The sequence below is a fragment of the Delphinus delphis genome, chromosome 10 (genome assembly GCF_949987515.2).
Source record: "Delphinus delphis chromosome 10, mDelDel1.2, whole genome shotgun sequence".
NCBI lineage: Eukaryota > Metazoa > Chordata > Mammalia > Artiodactyla > Delphinidae > Delphinus > Delphinus delphis.
The window spans coordinates 6,278,275-6,295,486 of NC_082692.2; the positions used below are offsets into that span (position 1 = coordinate 6,278,275).

The window sequence follows — 17,212 nt, forward strand, 5'->3', positions numbered from 1 at the left end:
AGTGTGGAATTCTTGGTCCTAGTGTGGGTTTGAAATCTCAGGGGTTTTCAGGGTGAAATTCAAAACTGGCCCCTGGATAGGGAAGGCAAGGAGAGATCAAAGAAAGAGGCAGAGGACCCAGATTGGTAGGTGGCAGGTTGAATAAGCAAGGGAACTTACCTGCCAGGCTTGACTTGAGTGGCCACAAGATGAGTAGGTCTCCACACCCACCTGCCAGAACCTCAGGAGTTTATATAGAGAGGCCTTAAGGGGGTTCAGGCACGTATCCGGTCTGGATGATCTCAACAAAACATTACTCTCAAGGCCGCTTCCTTCAAAAGGCTATTAGTGAGAAACCGTGGGCAGAACCGCATTCCACGGCGTGGGGGGAGAGTCAGGAACCTCTAATTGCCTGGGTCCAGCTCTCTGGTCAGCCATCTTCTCTGTGACCTTCTCCAACACCTCGGTCAGACTTAGTCATCTGCAACTTTCCTAGATATTGCCTATTTCTCCACATCCTTTCTAACACTTTAAAACAACTTTTCATATTGGTCAGTCTGATGTGTGTGAAAAGGTAGACTCTTGTGTTTTTAATTTTCATTCCATTTACAACTAGAGAGGTTGACATGTTTTAATTTTTTTTATAGATGGGTAAAATTTTATTTTTATATTCCAAGTACTAAGCCATATATTCCATGTAAATATTCCTGGGCTCTTTGTTCTGTTGCTTTGGTCTATTTCCCTAGCCCTGCACAAATACACATTCTCATAGTCACATGAGATTTTCTTACTGTTTTTTCTCCTCTCACTCTTTTTCCTCTTTCTCCTCCTCCTTTTTCTAGAACATCTTGCATCTTATAGGACAAATCCCTCACCACTTTCTTCTTCAAAATAGAATTGACTATTGGTGGCATGTTAGCTCTCTCATATAAACAGTGAGATAAAGTTATCAAGTTCCAGAAAATAAACCTGTTGCGTTGAGTATATGGATTAACTTGGGAGAATGGATATGCTAGTTCTGTCCAGCAAGCACTTTCTGCAAATGTTGGAAGCTCTAATTACATTAGCTGCTGAATCTTAATGTGTAATGAATTTTACTGGCTTTTCGGGAGCTGGTTGCCAAAAGAGACTAACAACTTCTAAAGTAACTACACACGGTCATGGCCCCTGTCAGATGTCAAGTGCTGTGGTTAAAGTTTTAGAAAATTTATTATCGATAAATAAATTTACAATAATAAATTTCTCAATATTTATTATTGTTGTTTTAATAAATATTGAGCCAAATCTGTAATGTTTAGAGTAATGCGACCAAAGGAAGGTAAACCTCAGCTGACTTCGTCTGCATCCAGCTGCCCAGGCTCATGGATTAAGGTCACTTTAAAGCAAATTGTTGTCCAATTTTGCAATTTCATTCTTACTTGACAAGTATAAACTGATAAATAAAATGTCAAGCCCTGAAGTCTGCTTTGCAGTCAAAAAAGAGCTGTGCTGGGAATTGGTGATAGTCGTGATAGTCTAGACTCTGTGACATGGGCGTGCCTGTGCCTTGGTTTTCTCTGTGTTGTTCAAGTTCACATCTAATGAAATGCCTTCCCTTCCATAACATGTCCGCTCACGTGCTCTCTCAGCTTTTCTCCAGCTCCAAAACTTGGTGACTCTGGGTCTGACCCGGCATGAGGAATAAGAAATGAATGGCCCTGGCTCCTAGTTTCAAAGTGGAAAATCGTTAAACTTTTATGTGAACCTGACTTGATGGCATGCAACTCACAAAAACATTAGAAAGAATAATTGGCGCTCTCTTCTCCCAGAAGCAAAGGGCAGATTTTAGTAGACAAGAGAGATTTGGATACAAATACCAAATACCGAATATCTGTGTTCAAGGTCTGCTTCCGTCACATCCATATCATATGACTTTAGACAAATCACTTAATGTCCTTTTATTTTCCTATCTGTAAACCAAAGGAATTATATTATGTGATTTAAACTCAGCATCTAAAGACTAAAAAAATTAAAATTTGCAGTTATTTTGTATGAAGTGCAGATAAGATTTGGGCAGCATATTAGGGTTAGCTGATAGAATGGGGAAAAGATCTAACTATATTGAGAAAACCACAAAATACTTCATATTATAATTAAAGCAAGTTGTTAGGTAATTTCACATATGCTGGGGTATTACTTTCAAGCCCTCCTCCAACTGTAAAAATATATCTTAAATTCTTAAGATTATAATAGATATCTATAAAATCAATTTGTTCAAGAGCCTTTCAATTGTATTGCTTAGGTTTGCTGGGACATTTTGAATATATATAGTTCATGTGGAAATTATTTAAAATCATAAGGTAGACCCTTGTCAGCCTTACATAGTTTATCTGTGGCTCTGCTTAGAAGCTGGGGTGTGGATTCTATGACTACTATAGGCCCCTGCATGTCCCGGGAATATGTGGGTAATTGGTTTTAACAGTGCTTACACAGCACATGGTTTGAGTATAGAATAGGCAGAATTTGACCCCAGGAAGACAGGCATAATGTTAATTTTTAAAAAATAAGAGCACTTGAAGAAAGCCAGAAATAAATCCAGAGTTACTATAAACAAAGCAGAGAGAGGTTTACTCATCACAGGGAAAAGTCGGGCTCATTAAAGAAGGTAATTATTACCTCTGACATACAGAACTGTGTGCTGCTTTAAATTAAGATTCTTAACGAGGCATTTCATTGTGTGTCCTTAGCTGAGAGTTTTAAAGAGGAAGTCTTTCTTCCAAAGTCGTGGGGAATGGAGCTATGCTCGAGAGTTTCACTGGAGGAGAATATTTCAGGAACGAACAGTTCAGGAATACAAAATACACAAAACTGTATACACACAATTTCAGAACAGATTGCTGGTGTGCCGAATGCCCATCCAAGCCATGAGCTTATAAGAGGAAAATGTAAACTTTGCCACATGCTAATGATATGCTAATGAGTATTCGTGTTAGATGACAAGATCATGGTCTTTGTTCCTTTTCTGCTAATGTAATGAATAAGCTTGAATAAGCACTTTTAAGAGAAAGTTGTAAACGTTTACATTTTCCCCCATTTTTATTAGTTTCTGTTTATGTCACTTCTCTTGCTCAACAAATGTCTTTTTTTCTTTCTGTGCTGTATTGCTTATAGGATTTGGGCTGCACTTCATTTTATTTGAGATTTTTAAGACTCTCATCTTCTCACAAGGGAAGCATTTGTCTTGATCACCAAAAAGAAATTCTTTATACCTGTCTCTAAGCAGTCCCTTTATCAGAAAGCTTATACTGAACACCAATATCTAACTGCATATTATACTCATACACACAAATGTGTTATGTTTTAAGAAAATGAATGGATTTTCAGTTGAATACACTTATTTAAAAAGTTACTGTTTGGGCTTCCCTGGTGGCGCAGTGGTTGAGAGTCCGCCTGCCGATGCAGGGGACGCGCGTTCGTGCCCCGGTCCGGGAATCCCACATACCGTGGAGCGGCTGGGCCCGTGAGCCATGGCCGCTGAGCCTGCGCGTCCGGAGCCTCTCCGCAGTGGGAGAGGCCACAACAGTTAGAGGCCCGCGTACCGCAAAAACAAAACAAAACAAAAAGTTACTGTTTATGGCTCTGCTTTCCAAAATTTAAAAATACCTCACCAAACCGCACTGCTGTTGTAGGAAATGAAGTGGGGTGCTGCGTTCTCTCCCTATTTCCCAGAATGTAGCTAAATTTTGGAAAACCTATTGCCCATTAATATGACTTCCCTAAGGACTTTTTATCTGTTCCATCTAAGAGTAAGTGATAGTAGAGCAATTTTGTAACCTCATTTTCTCTTTCTATCAGACACATAACAATGTCGGCCAAGCACCCAGGAGGTATACTAGTCCGAGATAGAATCTATGGTCTGTACCTACTTATAGAAAAAACAAGTCTAAATCTTTCTAAACTTCAGCACATGGGAGCATTTGAGTGTGACCCATAATATTACTACCTGGTTAAAATTCATTTCCAGCTAAATCATAAAGTCCTACTGTTAGTCACATGCATCTCACCATGGGGTTTTTAAAGTTGGTTCATGTCCTTGGTAAGTGTTCAAAATGTTCTCTCAAGTCAGATATTCTGTGACATGAACTGTTCTGTCAGTGGTGCTGACCTAGCCTTTGTCAGTTTCTATCATGATGTCATGCTTAAAATATGTTTAGTCTGTTTTAAAAATAAATACATCATTTTCTGTTTTTTCTTTTTTTTTACAGGCTATCTTTCCAGTCTTGGCAACTGATGCAGCCTTTTCTCTTCTCTGTTTTTCTCTGTGTGTCATCTATAGATTATAGAAGAGATGTCCTACCATTGGCTGTTTCAATCAACCCAGTACGTTCTCCCCATACATTCCACGTCATTTAAAATGGAAATTCAGGGTATAAAATTTCTATTAAATATTTAACTTATTAGGGAATTTGGAGTTATATATTCACATTAAAAATATTCACAAGTTTTTCAAGTACAAATGAAATAAACTCATATATACACTATCTATGTCCAATATCTCAATTATTTGATTTTTATTTAAGAGTTTAAGTCTATTCACATATCATCCATTCACTTAAAGGGAGTCATTACATTAATGGCTACATCTTCAATTCTTAATTTTGTGTGGACACCGAGAGACCACAGCCTCGGAGAAAGCATGTTTCTGATATGTATCTTCAAGAATATTCCATTTAAATGCATATTAATAATCATTTCATTAAATTGCAATGTTCAGTCACGGAGAGATTTTATTGAACTTTCTCATTCTCTCCCCAGTTATCATATCCTTAATCTAAATCATACCCTCATTTAAATCGTATGTCAATGCCTTTCAGGTCACTTTTCTCACCTATGATTTGAAAGGGTTGTATGTGTCCTTTTCATATTTTGGTATTATTGAGAGGATTTCTTTGACAACGTGCCTTTATAGTCATGGTTATAGCTGTAAAAGCTAAGAGTTTTGGGGGCTCTAAACATATTCTAATTCTAACCTACAGATGAGAGGACGGAAATTCTAAGGAGTTTAATATCAATCAGTCATCAAAATGAGTACACAGTTTTATCAGTAGTTTAAGTGAAAGAAGAAAAACATGACCTGAATTTCATGATCCTGCAACTTCTGACTTATTGCAATAAAATAAGTCTGGAACCACGACAAAATATCTAAATTATTTAATACAATCAAATGTGCTCTTTCAATCTTTAATCTTCAAGAGATCCTTTAAAAGCTTTGGTATTGGGCTTCCCTGGTGGCAAAGTGGTTGAGAGTCCGCCTGCCGATACAGGGGACACGGGCTCGTGCCCCGGCCCGGGAAGATCCCACATGCCGTGGAGCGGCTGGGCCCATGAGCCATGGCCGCTGAGCCTGCGCGTCCGGAGCCTGTGCTCCGCAATGGGAGGGGCCACAACAGTCAGAGGCCCGCGTACCGCCAAAAAAATAAAAAGCTTTGGTTTGACTTTTTTGTCACTTCTCAAGCACAAGCTTTTGATTACTTATGTGAAGTTTGAGACAATCCAAGGTAAATTCCCCAAGATGTCTCCAAAATCACCTTCACAGGTAATTGTCCTTGAATTAGGCAACGGCCATCCCCTCATCCCCCAGAAAAGGCAGCCAGAGCTCATGCCGCACTTTTGCTCTGGATCTCATCTCTTTAAATCCTTTCAGGTCCTCATCTACATTTTCATCTTAACCGTCCATGAAACCCCTCTCTCTTTAAACATGTTCCGTTTCCATTACCCTGAAAACCATACCAAACCCATTACTTAATATTGCTACTGCGCATTACCATTGCGGGTGCCATTATTTTCCTTCCTTCTTTTCTTGCCAAATTTAAAAATGTCCATAACTCATTGGTTTATTGATTCATTCATCCTTAGATATACTTTACTAAAGATGTTTATTGGACATGGATATTGTGCTAAGGTGGTGGAGAAAAACCTGTGTATGTCACTTGCTGCGCCTGCCGCCAAGACACACTTAGTACTTAGCCTGTAGTAAATGCTAAACAAACACGTGTTCTTCTATCCATCCCCCTCCTTTTCTGTCCACATTCGCCAGTTGTCTTCCTGTTTATTTAAATTTATTTTTTTGGAGACAAAGTCATTCTTTCTTTAAATAAATGCCATGTATACAAAAGATGGGTGGTTAAAATTTTTTTCAGGCATAATCGTACCATCTTAATTCAACTGTTTATTTTTTTTATCGTTCTCTCCAGGAGTTACTTACCTGTATGCATCATCCCTTGTCACAGGTTTATATTGAAGTCTTTGTGGCCGTATATTCACACATACTGGCTTTTGCTCTATCATTTCCAAAAACTCAAAGAGGATAGTGTAAAACATAGAATGAAAGGTAAGTGAAATTCTTTCACTCTGAGATATCATCCCAATATCTTAGTGACCACAATTTTATGTATTTCCCTATGCACGTATACATATAATTTCATATGGATTGAATATTGTTTAAAGCGATCAAAGGTTTAAAAATCATACCTATAATATTTGAAGACATTGTAAAAATAAACATTTCAAGGAATCAAACCTGTATTAAGTTCTCCCATTGGGTTGCCACTTTAGTTCTACGTGGCTGCTTCTAGGTCTTTTTCAACAAAATACATATATGAGTCAATATCCAAATATGTAACTTTAGCAACATAACTAGGATTCTGTAGCTCACTTAATATAACTTAATGTCTTGAACATAATACCGTATCAGTGCTTCTCTATTTACCTCATTCACTGTTTTTTAATTAAAAAAAATTTTTAACTAAACAATACATATGTATATATATTTTCAAGAGCATCTGCTTGAAAATAAAAACAGCAGTTGACAACCCCACCCACTCTGAACTACTCTAAGAAACTGTTTTTGGACATTTCTTCTGCATTAAATTTTGTTTTTCAAAATAATATTTGTGTATTACCATTTTTAGGCTTTCTTATTTTAGACATTATTTAGACAGTGATTTCTTACAGCAGAAAGATGCAATTTATCTTTTCTATGGAGCTCCATAACCCCCTTCATCTTCTTCCACTTGCGTATCTGCTATATTTCAATCACAATTTTTGTTTTAATTCACTAGTCACTGTGTATATGACAGTAGGCATATTGTTTACAGCTAAGTAATGCAGAGTACAACCATGACATTCCCTTTCCTGTACTGCTCAGGCAGTTAATAATTGCCTTATTTTGTATTATTTTTTTAATTTCCCTTTACACTTATTATTAATTTATCTTCAGATTCTCTGATAAGACTGTCACATCCCTATAAATACGGTGATGTTTTCCTTGGAGATATCTGCCTCTATTTTCCCTGGTGACCTAAGCTTTTAATAATATGTTTTCATTGGGTTCTTTTTCATTCATTGAGTTGAGTGTTTCATGGACCCTTCAATCTGGTATTGATGTTTTGGGTTATTTTTTGTGCTGAGAAATTTGTTTGTATTATTTCTTTGAAGGATTTTTTTCTTTCTGATTTTGTTGTTCTCTCTTTCTATAACTCAGATTGATTCTTTCTTATACAATTTTTCATTTTTGAATGTTTGTTCTACCTTCTCAGGAAGTTCTTCGATTTTATCTTCTAGTCCTTAAATTGAATTTTTAACTTCTCTTATACAATTTATTAATAATTGTATAATTATTAATTTCCAAGGGCTATTGTTTTATGAACAACTCTTTTGCTTAATAATATCCTTCTTTGTTTCATAAATCTGCTCTTACTTTCTCATTTTTTTTTAGGCTATCAATTTCAGGATTTTTGTTTGTTTTTTAGTTTTCCCTTTCTCTCTTAATAGTCTTATTTTTTCTGAGTTTCCTTTCTCTATCTCCTTTAATCTTTGTCTTTCTTGTTGGAGGTTTTAAAAAATGTTTTATATCTCTGGCTCTCTGTTTATATTGAAAACGAGGCAGTGATGCACTAACAAGGAGGTCTGGATATGTGAGCAGGCAGATGTATTGGGGCAACCTTTGGGTTGGGGCCTTCCAAGAGCCAGTCTCCATAGGAATTTTTTCTTGGATTGGGGGATTTTCCCAGAAGGAAACCCTCCAATCTGTTGACTGTGAGGCCGGGGAAGAGACGGTGTAGAAGAGAGTTTGATGTTAGCTTGGCTGCAGGGCTCTGAGAGCCAGACAAGGGAAGAAGAATGTGGGCTCAGAGTCTAATACTCACTTTCACTGTCCCCCTTCTTGGTGTTTCAATCTTATGGTCAACTGTGTCTTATGTCTGTGAACCCAGAGCATCTCTTGTTTAAAAAATATTTGTACAGTAAACCTCCCATGTCCTGTAGGGTGGCAGAGATGTAGTGACCTGTCTGAATCAGATGGGAGAGGTTACCTGGGGTGTAGTTACTACTTATACAGACCAAGCTCGTTGTTCTTATCCCCATCCTGTGTCCTTGCCTTCATATGTACCAGCTGCCTCCAATTTTTGAGATATTCGGAGATTGTTTGGTGAAAATTACCTTGTTTCCTGTTGGCCCTTAAGTTGAGTGGAGTTTTTTTTTTTTTTTTTTTTTTTTTTTTTTTTTGGTACGCGGGCCTCTCACTGCTGTGGCCTCTCCCGTTGCAGAGCACAGGCTCGGGACGCGCAGGCTCAGCGGCCATGGCTCACGGGCCCAGCTGCTCTGCGGCATGTGGGATCTTCCCGGACCGGGGCACGAACGCGCGTCCCCTGCATCGGCAGGCGGACTCTCAACCACTGCGCCACCAGGGAAGCCCTGAGTGGAGTTTTGATAATGACCTGTAGAGAAAATTTTGTAGTTTCATTGAGATCCAAGACTTCCACATTCCTTAGCCTCACTGCTGCGATTGGTTTTAGTCTTCTTGTTTTTTTAGCAGAAGGTATGACACAAACACCAAAGGAAAAATAGAATATAAATAAACCTACCAGAAATAATACATCTTGTTCAGTAGTGTTTTAATAAGTCAAGAGCATAAGAAAATAAGTAATTATATAAATAAAGTTTATTATTTTAAAATTGCATTGAAATGGCTGACGAAAGAAATTCCATACGACAATACCCCCAAACCTTAGCAGAGGCAGGAGGACTGCAAATTACTCCCATAGGGTAGGGATGGCCAGGCCTATCAGTGTTGTGAACACTGAATTGGTTGTAGATTTAATGAAGGGAATCTACTGTTTGATTTTTTTAAATGTCAACGTAAGGAGAACAAATATGGGGCACGTTTCACATGCCATCTATACCTGCCTGAAATATTGGAGCATTATTGCCCTGAGTGTGTTTGCATTCTTTAGTTGTTTCTCTTTGAGGTGTTTCTCAAGAACAGAATGCTTCTTAGGTGCTAAACAAATATTTCATAACCCAGTAAAGACACTATTCAGCATGCTTCCTTGCTCCTTAGCAGGTGTCGCCTGGATATCTCTGTCCAATATTTGGAGGAAGACTTCTGGGAAATGGCTGGCAGTTCACGATGTCTATTGAAGCAAATAAACTCTGTAAAATGAGAGATTTGCAAGAATCCTTAAAATTTCTGCAGTGTGAGTTTATTCCCAGGATCAACTCATACTCACCTCTCACGCTAACCAACTTGCCACAGCCCGGGTGATGGTTTTCTCGGGATGACATGGCGGTGGGGCCTTCTTCAGTGACTCTAGAAACATCATGTAGGAAACATTTGGCAGCCTCAAGAGGCGGTCTTACTGACCGTGGCCATTTCACAATTTTTAAATCAAAATCATTCTTCATATATATTATGCCCGGGGTGTTATTTTTCTTAACAACATCAGGAAACTGAAGGATTAGCTTTAGGATAGATCCTGAACGGTCTTGCTTTTGCTATGATTTAAATCTGAAAAGAAGTCATAGACTAAACTAAACCCTGCTTTAAATAATTTCCTCAAAAATACAGAAAAGCATTTTTTACTTCTGCATTTCTCTGCACACGACCCTCTATCTGACGGTCACAGGGACTGAACAGATATCAACAAGAAATGGAGGTGATCAAGAAAGGAGAGGTACGTATACTAATTTCTGCAATTATCAATTTGTCCAATACTGTAGATCGATAAGGGAGCGATGGGTTTAAGTTTTGGCAGTCTTTTGCCTCCTGTCCCCTGGCAAATTCTGTAATATTGACAAGATCGGGCATGTTCAGGGTGCTTTGGCCGTAGACCAAATTCTGTAATTTTGGAGTTGGATCAGCAGTAACAGGTTGTCAGATTAGCATCTGATGCTGATGAGAACATCCTGGTGAAATATGCAGTAGGAGACCACATACGTCTGAGAGAGGGGCTCGGAACACTCTTTCCTGAGGAATTCAACCTCCTATCAGTAGAGGTAAAGTGGATACAAGAAAAATGCCATGGGTGTGGAGAGAATGAGGGAAGGTCATATATTTCAAAAAAGAATATTGTTTACAAGGAGTGTTAATAGGTTTCAGGGGAAAGGTTCATTTTTTTTTTCTCCTAGATGAAATAGCTACTGTAAGTTTTTAATGGTTAATCATTCATTCCTGAATTTTTATATTAAGCATTTTATATTACTTTATTGACCTAACTTTTATGCTCTTCTTCATTTTGACAGTAAAGAATGACCAGGCAATACTCTTTGAAAATTGGAGACCATTTGCACCTGCTCTCTGTTGAGGAAAGTGAATAATAGGGCACCCTCAAGGAATTTCGAAGGCATCACTCAACAGAAACTTTTGTGTCCGAAGAAAACTAGATCATTTCATCATGGTAGGCATAGTGATATGTTTGCTTTAATAAAATGCCATATTTCTGCCTTTAATCTCTTGTCAACCAGCTATTAAAAAGCCCCAAAGTGCATGCGTGCAGCACATGTAAACACTTGTGGTTCTGAGGTTACCACAGAACATACTAATAAAGCATGTAATTTGTGTTTTGTGCACAGACTGTAATAATTTATTGAGTGGTAGAAAGAAGCTAGAGAAGGATTTTCTCTAACTGTAGCCAGCAAGTCGATTTAATTTTAGGGCTCTACGCAGAGGTGCATGCAGACACATGTTCATGCAATGAAATCATGTGTAAAAAGCATCAGAAAGCCTCCAGAACAAAAGTGGGGCAAAATGGAAATTAGTTTCACACACACTGAATGCATTCTATCAAGTGTTCTCATGCTTGTTCCTTCAAGCTAATCAGCTGGGAGGGTGGGTATTCTTTCCCAAAGAGATGTGTGTGCCTGTGTGTTACACACTGATAGTACGACAGAATGTAGATTAATTCAAGTAAATTAAGATAAATCATCGTGGCAATCACTTTTTCAACTTCATGAACGTGATCTCCATAGCCCCTGTGGATTAGTTTTGCTCCTTTATTTTTCTAGGGAATAACAAAATGTGGAAAGGTCAAATCACTTTTACAGGGTCATGGAAGAGCTAATGGTCTGAATACAGCTTCTACCATGTTTATCGGAGCAGCTGATTTCTCTGTTTATGCAAGATCCTTATAAGTGAGGATTGCATCTTACTCGTTTTCATGAAACTTCTTCCCTCGTGAAATACATTGCACACAACACAAGAAATGCAGATCATTTGAATGGAAACGCCTTGAAAGGGAAGAAATGAGAACCTTTACTGTACACATGCCAATGTCTGGAAAATTTTGTGAAATTCTGTAGTTTGGGACTAAAACCAGACTTTATGCAAACAAAAACATGTTCAGTTTAGAGAAAATGTCTGTGCACAGAGGAAATGGGTCTTAGGAACCCTGTGTTTATTCCAAAAAGATACCTCACCTGGAAAACAAATCACCATTCTCTATGCTTTTCTTTCCTCTTAAAATGTATATACTGGGCTTCCCTGGTGGCGCATTGGTTGGGAGTCCACCTGCCAATGCAGGAGACACGGGTTCGAGCCCTGGTCTGGGAGAATCCCACATGCCGCGGAGCAGCTAGGCCCGTGTGCCACAATTACTGAGCCTGCACCCTAGAGCCCACGAGCCACAACTCCTGAATCCCATGCACCTAGAGCCCGTACTTCGCAACAAGAGAAGCCACAGCAATGAGAAGCCCGTGCACCGCAACGAAGAGTAGCCCCCGCTTGCCACAACTAGAGAAAGTCCACGTGCAGCAACGAAGACCTAACGCAGCCAAAAATAAAAATAAATAAAATAAAAATAAATTAATTTTAAAAATAAAAATATATACATATATTAGTTTTCAGTGCAGACAGATCTTTTGTGGTTCAAGAGCTTTGGAATTTGAGGCCAAATTAAAACGAATCCTTTGTACCACCTTTAAGCCATAATCCACTTCTTCCTTTGGTACATATACTCATCTAATAAACCAGCTCCCATGGACAACTAAGGATTGAAGAGCTTCCTTGGCCATGGGAAAGCATAGAGGCATTTTGCAAATCTGTAAGGAGACAATAGCAGTGTGTGCCTGAGAGCCATTCTGTTTAAAGCAGAATTGAAATTGCACTGATCAAACCTGGGAAGCAGTTTTCTACAAGGGACTCAGCCAGTTTTCTACTCTCATGAGAAGGAAACCATGATCCTAGTGGCCATTCTAATCCTTTCTGTGGTCTGAACTTCTTTACTCTTTGATCATTTGCTCACATAATAAAGACATACAGAGAAAGGAGAGGGGAAGGAAAAAGAAAAAAGAAAGGAGATAAGTAGAAAACCCCATCTTTCAAATGTTTATCTTATGCGTGTTGGCTGGTAGTGTTTTGTTTTGTAGCAACAGTAGCTCTGAAGTCAACGTTCATCAAACGCCAGGATTGATGAAAGTTATGATTTGGAAGATTTTTGATTGGCATAAAACATAACAGATAAAAAATTAGAGATTAGTTATTTAATCTCTAGCTGAATTAAAACAAGCTTAATTGGGGCTTTTTTGCTTCACATCCTTTTTGGTGTTTATCTGTGGGTTTCTAAACCCTGTGTGGATGTCAAGGCATCTTTCATGAAGCGCCTTTTAACTGAGCCAGTTTCTTTTAACACACCCTCTGAGGGGAGGAGGGACTAACAGAGTCAAAACAAAGGTAGCCCCCAGCTCATGTTTAAATCTGTAGCTCTGTAAGTTTGCAAAGGTTCGTGCACCTCAAACGTACCTAATTTTATTTTAATATAATGATCGAAACAGCTATCGAAAGGTTTTAGATAAAAATGGACAGATATAAGAATAATAACAAAAACTGAATCAATGTAGTACACCAGGTATAGACTGTACTCTAAAGTAGTTCAAAAATCAAATCGGTGTCCGCTACTATCTTTTTTTAGGGCTTTCATCTTTATTTATTTATTTATTTTTAAACGAAAGTATTATACACAAAGGCTATAATTCCTATTTAAAGTGCTAATTCAAAAGAACTTCATGATTGCAATTAGAACCATAATTGATACCAAAACACACAGCATTGACATCACAGGATATAATCCAAGTTGAACTCACTAAATCTACTGGTATCTACCTATGTGTAAGACCTGTTAAAAACCAGACAATTTTCCTCAATATGAAGAATGAAGGAAAGACAATACTTTTTCTTTTTTTGTTCCCACAGAGCATATATGCATATCTTTATATTGAGATCTATAACAAACTGAAGAGTGAAAATCTAGAGCTAAGAAAGTGTCACAAATTCAGGTTCCAAAGGAGTTGGATAATGCCAGTGGCTGGTCAATATCTTGAGCAATCATTGAACCTTTATAAGAGCTTGTGGATTCTATACTGCAGGTCACAGTCCTCCATGATTGAAGATTAAGTAGCTACAAAAAACATTTAGATGTAGATTCAGACACATCTGGACTAGATTTTGCTGAGTGAGACCTCTGGAATAAAATTACTAGCTGTTTCTTTCAAAATATAATTTACATTTGCTCAACTTTATTTGCTGTTTACATTTCATATTTGAACTAATCATTAGCTCTGAATGAGCATTAAAGAAATTATTCTAGGGTCTGTTAATTTTGGAGCCTGACTGGCTCAAAATACCCATACATTCAAGTGCAAGCTGTCTTAAATTCTGATATTTAAAAAACTTCATGCATTCATTTGTTAGTTCGTTCCTCCACGTGCCTTTGGTAGGGTCTAAATAAATATTTGCTGGATGGAAGGATGAATGAATGAATGGGAGTGAATTTCCACACATCTGGGGTGTACCTCCCACTTACGAAATAATCATTAACTCTGAATGAACATTAAAGAAGAATCATTCTAGACTGGTGATCACGTAGTAAATGAAACATTAAATTTCTGGCATGCATGGAGAGTTCTTTCTAATGATGAAATTTCATAAATAATATATATGCATTTCACACTGTACTCCAAGACAATTGGGGAAATTTGTTCTTCTCCTTTACCAGGAACAAGCTGTGATGCCTTTGAGATCAGTACCGGCACAGGGGCTGTTATCAAGGTTTGCTGCTACTCTGCCACATTTTCTTACTCGCCCATCATGACTTTGTTGGGCGTATCTCAGCTATAACCTCAAACAAAGATTTCTACTTAGCATTGACAAGGTGAAACCCAAGTAGCATATATTCATCGATGGTTTTTCCCGGAGCATTCTTCTGGCAAGAAATGTCAACAATTTAGCACATGACAATGACCGTCTGTGTACAGATGTCTATAAGCGGCATTTGTAGTTCCTCTCTCTCAGATTAGATTAAGGATGACCGTGAAGAAAGGGGAGAAAACAACCTTTCTCTGTAGCATCTAGCACTACTTCCTCTATATTTTCTGATAGAGTAGTAGCAGGTCCTATGGCTGTTTCTTGAAATCACACTTTATTTTTCAAACAAGGACATTTGGTGCCCGAAACGCCTCTAGGAGTTTATTTCACTGACTTGCATCTTCAAGAGGAAGGAATTCAGATGAAGTGGGACCCAAGGTTCAGGCATGCAAGGCAGAATCAGGAGTATCCTTGGTTGCAGGAGGTATTGAAGGCTCTTCCTAACAGTGTTCACCTTCAAGGTGGGAGAAATCAAAGCACCGAAGCTGGAGCCAGAGAAAATGCTTCATGGTCAGAAAGGGTGATTCTGAGATCAGAGGAGGATTCGTCACCCATATCACCCCCTGGTCCGGCCCTGGGAGATCATGCCTGAATGTGAGGGAGGGAGCTATGAGAGAGGAAAAAAAAAACCAGAAACAAATGTTTCTGTTTTGCAGGAACACAGCTGCATGGCTGTAAGGGTCCTATAGCGGGTGATCACATGGTCACAGGATGTCCCAGGTAGAGAAAGCTCAGCTCATAGGCGGCTCCTCAGAGGCCCTCGAGAACCCATCCCTGACTTGTGGCTGTGGACAGTTTCAGGTTATACAAAGGTAGTGCCGGGAAACAACCATCAGCAGCATCAATCACAAGAAGAAAACCAGGTTGGCAGCCCCAGGAAGCTGGAGCGGAGTGTGACAACAGCCAGTTCTTAAGCACTGACTCTATGCCTGGAAATGTTCTAAGTGCTTCACCTGTAGGAACCCTTGTATTCCTCAAAACAACTCTGTGAGTTAGATCTTTTTAGTATTCCCATGTTACAGACAAGACGGTGGAGGCACAGAGAGGTTAAGTAACTTGACCAATGTCACACAGCAAAAAGTGGCAGAGCCACTGTTTTAATTTGGATTGAAGAGGAAAGTGAAGGATTTTTCTAGAATCTGAGAAACATTTGAGGTGGGTGGGAAGGAGGGATTTTACTTTCAAGTGGCATCGGGGGTACTGAAATAGCCAGGAAAAGCGGGAAAACTTTTTTTTTTTTAGTCCTAGGTTAATGTGGCCTGAAAACATTCCTCTGGAAGCAATGGAGCAGCAAATACCTTTCTCATATGCACTGCCTGCGAGAGTGGCGCTTGAATTAGTTCCAACAGAACTGGAGAGGAGGAGAGGAGATGCACACGTCTGAAATGCCCATCACGAGTCAGGCACTGGCCCAGGTTGGTTACCACGCATCCTATGCTCACAGCAATCCTTCCATGGATCACTTCCATTTCTATTCTGTAGTTTAGGAAACAGGCTCAGAGAAGCTAAGCAAATTTCCCAAAGTTCCACAGCCACAAAGTTGCAGAATGGGGATTCAAAATGCAGGCCTGGGACTTCCCTGGCAGTCCAGTGGTTAAGACTCTGTGCTTCCACTGCAGGGGGCATAGGTTCGATCCCTGGTCGGGGAACTAAGATCCTGCATGCTGCATGGCGTGGCCAAAAAACAAAACAAAACAAAATGCAGGTCTGACGAGTTCCAAAGGCCATGGTCTTTTCAGAATCTTATACTGCTCTGCCCCAGAGAAGAGATATAGCAGAAAAGAAAAAAAAAGGGAACTTAAAGCATCTTTCGTGTTAAAAAAAATTTGCCATCCATAGCAAACATTAAATTATTCAATTGCTCATTCACTTGAATTAAACATTCCTCAGAACACAATTGAGAGAGATCCTGTTCATCTATTAACAATTCCAAGGAAACAAGAGCAATGTTGCAAGGGACTCAGTCCTTAACTGGAGGTTCTAACTAAATGCATCTCTGCTGCTTTTGAGTAGTAGGAGGAGAAGTACTAAACGCCTGAACTTGCTCAAGTGCTTAGGAAACACTTAGAAAACAGGACTGTAACAACTTTGTACAAACGGGTAGAGTTAGTCAAAACCTCAGATGCACGAAGGATACTACCAGATTCACCCAAGCAGTGATTTCCCCAAATGTTTATATTAAGTAAATGGCCCGCTTCTGCTCTAAAATGTTTCTCCCATGCCTCTCCCTCAGCCCACATGCTACGTTAAACCTCAGGTATGATAGTGTGGTGAGCAGCCCCTGATTTTAATGAGTTATATATGGAAAGTTGCTTGGAAATCAAATCCATTGTCTCACAAAATAGTTGTTATAAAGATGGCTACATCTTATTTTATTTTTTTAAATTACCATTTCTTATTTATTTATTTTGGCTGCGTTGGGTCTTCATTGCTGCGCACAGGCTTTCTCTAGTTGCGGCGAGCGGGGGCTACTCTTCGTTGTGGTGCGCAGGCTTCTCATTGCGGTGGCTTCTCTTGTTGCGGAGCACGGGCTCTAGGCGCGCGGGCTTCAGTAGTTGTGGCATGCGGGCTCAGTAGTTGTGGCTCGTGGGCTCAGTAGTTGTGGCACGCGGGCTGTAGAGCGCAGGCTCAGTAGTTGTGGCGCACGGGCTTAGTTGCTCCGCGGCATGTGGGATCTTCCCAGACCAGGGATCGAACCTGTCTCCCCTGCATTGGCAGGCGGATTCCCAACCACTGCGCCACCAGGGAAGTCTGGAAGATGGCCAGATTTTTAAATTC

General features: G+C 39.3%; 1 long non-coding RNA gene across 4 annotated transcripts in view; it reads left to right on the forward strand.

Annotated features, from left to right (window-relative positions):
- Positions 1–15,733, forward strand: part of LOC132431821 (uncharacterized) — a 270,709-nt gene extending 254,976 nt beyond the window's left edge. For 2 of the 4 annotated variants that reach the window (XR_009520807.2, XR_009520804.1), the window contains exons 4-7: positions 4,224–4,338; positions 6,249–6,349; positions 9,359–9,971; positions 10,540–10,784. This is a non-coding gene — a long non-coding RNA (uncharacterized lncRNA). Of the gene's footprint in view, positions 1–4,223; positions 4,339–6,248; positions 6,350–9,358; positions 9,972–10,539; positions 10,785–15,676 lie in introns of those variants that run through there. The other 2 variants (XR_009520805.1, XR_009520806.2) reach the window with 2 other exon arrangements.
- Positions 15,734–17,212: the final 1,479 nt, after the last annotated feature.